This window comes from Lipotes vexillifer, unplaced genomic scaffold (assembly GCF_000442215.2).
Source record: "Lipotes vexillifer unplaced genomic scaffold, Lipotes_vexillifer_v1.1 scaffold951, whole genome shotgun sequence".
NCBI lineage: Eukaryota > Metazoa > Chordata > Mammalia > Artiodactyla > Lipotidae > Lipotes > Lipotes vexillifer.
The window spans coordinates 1,248,787-1,256,247 of record NW_006793664.1 but is presented as its reverse complement, the minus strand read 5'-3'; positions in this window follow the sequence as shown (position 1 = coordinate 1,256,247).

Below are 7,461 nucleotides of genomic sequence, written 5' to 3'. Positions count from 1 at the left end.
AAGAGGTCTGTTATTTATTTCTTAGCATCCCACGGGAATGACTGTTTAACCATTTTTGATACCAGTTTCACAACTAAAGGTGGTCAGGCTAGAAAAAAGGTTGGCTTTGTCTTTTTAGAGTAACTATAGTGGGAGAAGGGACAGGGAGAGCGAGGGTGAAGAGATGACTCAGCCGACCTAAGCAGCCCTGGTTTCCAGAGGCTTATGCCTAGACTTGTTCATCGGTGACACTTTGACGGCCTGGTCCCCAGGAGCAGCTGGACCATGAGGCCCATGGTTCATGACTACTGGTTTCTAGGGACAGCTGAAGCCTGCCTCGCATGGCTCTCTCTAGCCCAGTTCTCCTAGTTTCTTTTCTTGTCTAATCACAAGTCAATTCCTATTCCCCAACTCGAACTTCTCCCTCTGCCCTGAGAATAGATTCAACAGTATCTTGTGTTTTCTGCATATATGTTCCAGTTCTAATATTTAGTAATGTTCTGGTATTTGTCAATGTTTTCTTAATATAATTCCCTTTATGGCCTCTTGTAATACATTTATACTATTTCTCCCGCTGCTGAAGTATTCATAATAAAGTATGTGATTAAACTTCATTTACAGTAATAATAGTTTACTTCCTAGATGAAAAACACCTTACAAAATTATTAAGTATACTAATTGACCTTTTCTATTCTTTTTTTCCTAATTCAGTCACCTTGCCTGTCTATGCTTGAACAGAGTAACTCATATTTAAATTTCCCAAAAGTCTCCTATAAGGAAGAAAACATCCAGTGGTACACTGTTTTTACAAGTTCCACCTTTCTACCATCCCGACAGGATCTCCCATCCAAAGAGCCTAATTCTGCCAGACTAATCAGCCTTAAGACCATTTTCAACAGCCAAGACATGGAAGCAACCTAAATGTCCATCGACAGAGGAATGGATGAAGACATGTGGTACACATATACAATGGAATATTAGTCAGCCATAAAAAAGAACAAAATAATGCCATTTGCAGCAACATGGATGGACCTAGAGATTATCATACAACGTGAAGTCAAAGACATATCATATGATATCACTCATATGTGGAATCTCATTTTTTTAAAAAATGATACAAATGAACTTATTTACAAAACAGAAACAGACTTCCAGATATTGAAAACAACTCATGGTTACCAAAGAGGAAACGGGGGGCAGGGGGGGTGTTGTAAATCAGGAACTTGGGATGAACACACACACACTACTATCTACGAGACGGATAACCAACAAGGGCCTACTGTACAGCACAGGGACCTCTACTCAATACTCTGTGATAACCTATGTGAGAAGCTGAAAAAGAATGAATATATGCGTAACTGAATCACTCTGCTCTACACCTGAAACGAACTCATTAACATTGTAAATCAACTATACGCCAATACATTTTTAAAAAGACCATTTTCATAGCTTTTCCTAGGGACACTCATTAGTGATTCAGAGCATCACTTAATGCACGCTAAAGTTTACCTCAAGAAGTCCAAACTCTCCAGAATCTGGCCCTCAACCACTTACCCATTCGACTTCTTCTTGTTCAGCCTTCTCACCAAATGAATGATGATGACCACTGCCTGCACCTGGCCCACTCCAGGAGCTCTCCTGCATGTTTCCCTCCCCTGGAATGCCCCACTCACCCTTCCTGAAGTTTTCCCCTCCCAGGCCCAGATCAGGTTCTGCCACCTCTGAGACACCTCTGTAGAAAGAAACTTCCGACATTGCTTCTAGCCAGCTATTTTACTATAATTAAAGTTTCTCCAAACTAATAAGTGTCATTTACACAAAAAACAGAAAACCGCTGCTGCTGCCGCTGCTTTAACTAGAGCATAATTTTGGTAAGAAAGTTTAGCACAGGAAGGGGTTTTGCGCATCACTACGGGGTAATAGGACTGGTTAAAAAAAACTAGTACACTAGTGCCTGCCTTACAAATAACTGCATGCCAACCATCGTGCAGGCTGGGAGTGGGTCCTGTTCTTCAGTTTTACTGCAGCAGAAAAAGGACTGCCAAACACTGGTCCTCTCTCAACTTGGCAGGGATAAAGGCCTAGGTTTTATTCCTAGGATCTGAGTTTAACTCGTGTAGCCCTTAACAAGAGCAAACTACTTAGCCTTTTTAATTAAGCCCAGGTGGAAACTGGAATTCCTACCTGCAGGGGTTGCTGAAAGAAAAAGAAAATGCATTGCCACAATGTGAGAACACGGATAAGCACTCAAGGAATGGTAGCCATACTCAGAACGATGTATATCTGTGAACAAAACGACGCCCTCATTTATACCCAAGTAAACAGAAGTGCTGGAAGTGGGCGAGTTCTTCACCTGGGGCCCCTGACTTGTCAGAATGTCCTGAACCTGTTGAAATTTGATGGAGAATTTCGTGCTCAAGTGGGTTGGTACATTCTTCTGCGAAAATGAGTCAGTTTGAAAAGAGTTCGTGACCCAAGACAGGCGGAGGCCCAGAAGGGCGGTTAAAGCTTTTGGTTTCGGTACAGGGAATTCGGGGTGACCTAAGGGAAGGCCTCCGGTCGCCCGAGGGGAAGCGGGGACTACCGGCAGGCCGCGACCCGCTCCCCGTCCTCCCGCAGGGCCTGCCCGTGACTCCCTTCTCCCTGCCCCTGGGGCCCGGCGAGGCCTTCGGGTTTCCCTCCATTTACCTCCAGAGACGCTCGCCGTGGGCGGGAAGCCGTGGGTCCTCTGCGGCTGGCAGGACACGCAACCCACCCACTGTGGCGGGACCGAGTCTTCAAATCTGGCGCGGAGGCGGAACCGGGGAGGGAAGCGGGAAGAGCGCGGGCCAGTGAGACGACAGAGTTCTGGGGCAGGACGGGGACTGAAAGGGAGCGGAGACCGGGAAGGGCCTAGAGTGGCCCGGAAGCGTGCCTGGAAGCCAGGAGCTACCGGGACCCGTGAGTGGGCGGTGCTCTCGGGCTGAGCGGCGTTCTCAGGCGCGGCGGGACCCGTGAAGGGGCGGTGTTCTCGGGCGGAGCAGTGTTCTCGGGCGGGACGGGGCCTGTGAGGGGGCGGTGTTCTCGGGCAGAGGGAGCCGGGACCTGACTGACGTGTCGACGCGGCGCGGAGCTCGCAAAGTTGAGGGCAGGGGCCGGGGTGGGGCCGGGGTGGGGCCAGAGGGGGCGGGACCTGCTCGGGCGCCTACCTCTGAGCGCGGCTGCGGCGGAAGCAGAGCAGGAACCGAGCCCAGCAGAGCGAGCTGGTGGCTGCGGCGAGGGGGGCTGAGAGGTGAGATATGCCCTCGACGCTTCTCGCTTTGGCGCCATAGGTCCTGGGTTGGTTCCCTCCACTCTCCCAAGCTCAGCGCCTGCCCCGGGGAGACGGAGGAGACTGACCTGGTCCGGGCGGCGGATCCTTTGTTTTGGCGCGACAACGGGGGCGGGGACGAGCCCTGAAGCCCGCAGATCGAGAGACCCGGCCCGGGGACGGGAGGCCGGGCCGCGGAGCAGAGATCCGGCTGGAGACGCCGAGCCTGGGGGACGGGAGGCCGGACCGAGGATCGAGAGGCTGGGCCGGGGGTGGTGGGAGACCCGCGTGGGATGTGGAGGGCGGACAGCGGGAGGCTGGGGAGCGGAGACCCAGCCGGAGACGCCGAGCCCGGGGGACAGGTGGCCGGGCCGAGAATGGGGGGTGTCGGGAGACCCGGGTCGGGTCGCTGAAGCCTGGTAGCAGGAGGCTTGACACGGGTCGCTGAGCTGGGGGAGGAGAGGCGCGGGAGGCCCAGGCGGAGGCGCTGAGGCCGGGGGGTAGGAGGTCGGACCCGGGAGCGGGAGGCAGCGGGGATCGAAGGCTGAAATTTTAATCGGGAAGGTGGTGAGGAGGCTGGGCGCGGAGAAAAGATGACCTGAGGGCAGGAGGCGGGCTGGTGCTGTCCTAAGGGCTCTAGCCCTCAGGGCTTATCCTCCCATTGCTGGTGAGGATTTGGTCTCTGCTGCCTTCTTTGTCTAGATATTATCAGGTTGACTGGTGACTCCGCTTTCCAAAGAGGTAATTTCAAGTATTAAACTCCTATTCACTTTCAGACCTGAAGGCCTCCATGCATCCTTCTAGCTCCTGCGGGTGACTATGTATCCGTGGCCCAAATCCCTTAGGCTTTGAAATCCCCTCAGCCCAGGTTGAATAAGAGTGCCTTAGTCACTCTTGTTTTCAGTGGGTGTGCTCTCAAGCCTTACTTCCCAAGGCAGCTGTCTCTTTCCCAGTTCTCAATAAGTGGCTCCCAAGCCAAGAAACTGGGAACCAACCTCATCAGCTTCCTCTCCCGGCTCCTCCAGTTAGCCGCCAAGCCTCCTGGCCCTCCTAAATATCCACTGGATCTGGCCCCTTCTCTCCATCTCAAATTTAAGCCACCCTAAGCTCTCACCTAGCTACAGGAGGCCCCTCTGGCCCCTCTCCAGTCCATTCTTTATAGCACAGGCTGAGGGATCTTTACAGAATAAAAATCCAGAAAGCTGTTCCTTTGGTCATAGGATAACGAGTCCCTTAACACGGTTAACAAAGCCAAGCATAGATTGGCTCCTTGGTCCCCTTCCCCTGCCTAATCTTTCATTATGGCACCGTTTCACTTTCTGCAGAGCCATGCTTATCTTAACACTAACTGTTCTCTGCCTGGAACACTCTTGCATCCCCTCTCTCTTCCCCTCACCACACACTTGCTTGAGGAACTCCTATTTATGTTTCTGTTCTCATTAAACATTTCAAGGTTAAGTCTAGCTATTATGTGTTCCTTTGGCATCCCTCTCATCCTAAGAGGAAAGTGTCATACCCTTTGCAGTTGCTTATTTTTACACTCTCCCCTATTAGCTCCTAAGCAAATTCCACAAGGAACTGTTTTTCTCGTTATCTTGTTCCGTATTGTCTTTCCCCATATTTGGGGCCTGGCACAAATGAATGCCAATACTACAGTATTATGCTTTTTAATAATTATGCCCTATGTAGAAAAAAAATCCTATTTTAAGGTTGCTTAGCAAATTATAATTAAATGATGTGGACTAGAAAGGAGTGGTAGAGTTGAAATGTAGAGTTGCTGCAACAATGTGTTTATGCAGGATTGTATTAGGAGGTGCTAAGCAAGCTGCATAGACCAGCCTGTGGCAAAATGCGCTCAGCCACTTTGAATGTATTGTAGTTCCATGATGTCTAAGAATGAAATACAAAGCTTAAATCATCCCTATCCCAACCTGATGGTTTTGCTTTGCTCTTTTGCAATGAAGGCTTTTGAAAGTTAGAATGTGTTTTAATGAATGAAGGAATGAACAGTTTATTGGAGTGTAGCAATAAAACCTGTTCCCAGTAAGAAAGAAGTGAAACATTGTACCCAGTTATATCAGATTTTATTTGCTATCCTGAAAAAGAAGTCTTACCTCCTGCGATTTTTTTATTATTATTTCTTTTATTTTTATTTATTTATTTATTTATTTTGTGGTACGCGGGCCTCTCACTGTTGTGGCCTTTCCCGTTGCGGAGCACAGGCTCCGGACGCGCAGGCCCAGCGGCCATGGCTCACGGGCATGTGGGATCTTCCCGGACAGGGGCATGAACCCGCGTCCCCTGCATCGGCAGGCGGACTCCCAACCACTGCGCCACCAGGGAAGCCCCCTCCTGCGATTTTAAGAGACTGACATCTGATAGAGGCAATTATAATGCTTCTTTTCTGTTTTGCTTTCAAATCCAATTTAACACAATCTCCTATTGGTTCATCCCCCTTCTGATGCTGGAAAGCAGTCTTTAGTTTCATGAATGGCATTAGGTCAGTTCTGGTGCCCAGTATCAGATAGTTCTTTAGGCTCTGCCTCAAAGATGGGAAGCACTGGTCTTGGACCTAAAAAAAGATGTGGAATTCTTAGACTGTTAGATACTGGTGTACACATTTAACAAATACAAATGTAATGGAGGGGGATAGGTACTCTGCTGTCATAGGACCCGAGGCCACATGCCAAGGGCAACACTTCCTATTTCATCCATAAATTAGGCAGGAGTAATATACATACCTTGCAGGGTCATTATAGGGATAAAATGAGATAATGTCTGACAGTGCCTTGTAAATCTCTTCAGTAATGTGGTTAATTCTCTGCCTATTTTGATCTTCAAGTTGCTTATAGAGTTCCTTCATTAGGGTAGAGTAAAATAAAGTTATCTATTTTGTACTGAACACTGGCCATCTGTCTTGTTGAGCCACTTTTGAATACAGTGAGCTCTGGTGCGAGTCACATAGGGGTAGTAGGATCTTGGTCTCCACTACTTAAAACACTCAGGGTTTAACGACTCTGCACAGAGTTGGTGTTCAGTCAATTGTTATGGTACAAATGACAAATAAATAAATACCACTGACCCTGGCTTTTCGCAGTTTCAGACCTTCTCTGGTAGGTGGTTGTAAAACTGAATCACTTCTACAGAGGAGTGATTCTCAGTGGGAGGGAGGAGGCCTTACAGGTTATCTATAATTTTTATAAAAGGCATCCAAGATCCTTCATTCTACATTTATTTCATAACACAATATTTAGGTCTGCAAGGACTTTCGCATTTCTCCTTCTGCCCCTCCAGAGATACCATCTTAGGACAAGACTTCAGGTAGGTGAGGGAAACAGGCCCCTTGCACTTAGTAAGCATTGTGTCCTTTCTGGCTTGTGGCTTTTGAGTAGTGGGGAAGCTCTCCTGTCTGTGTCTTCCTGGTGGTGTGGTCCTTGCCAGAGAAAAAGAAAGAATGGTTTTGTTTGTGTGGCACAACTGAACTTATTTAAGTTTCTTCTGTATTTAATTTTACTTGCCATGTGTGAGATTCCTCCTTTATTACAAAATAAATATTAAAAGTCTGACTTTTACCAAGCCCAATGACAATATCCAGTTTGGTGACTCTTCCCAAAGCAATGCAGGGACCAGATGGGAAATGATTTCAATAAAACCTCTAGTACGTCACAGCAGAAATCTCCTCTTATCCAAACTGTTGTGAAAAAAGTATTTTCTTCTTTCTGTTTCACTTACCAAATCTGGAAACATGACTGCTTTTGAGACTTTGTCCTCTCTAATTGGTAATAAATATAATCCCGATGTTTTTCAAGTTCTTTGGCCAAAGTATGGGCCACCCTCCTTGTCTGTAGGTTCTTAACCAGATATGGAGGGCCAATTCTCCTACACCATTGTACATAAAGGACTTGAGCATCTGCAGATTTTGGTATCCCTGGAAGGAGCAGGAAGGGGGGTGTCCTAGAACCAATCTTCCATGGATACTGAGGGAGGACTGAATAATCTCCCCACAAGTCATAGTGAAAAGGCTTCACCTCTCCTTTAGAGGCAAATAGAGACATAGAAAAAAAGTGTCTCAATGACATCCTAAATGCTTAATATGAAGGTTATTCATATTTTGTGAGTAATTTTACTTTTAGAAGTAAATTACCCAGTGGCACCCAAAACACCATAAACATCATTCCTGGTTTCTTCGTGAG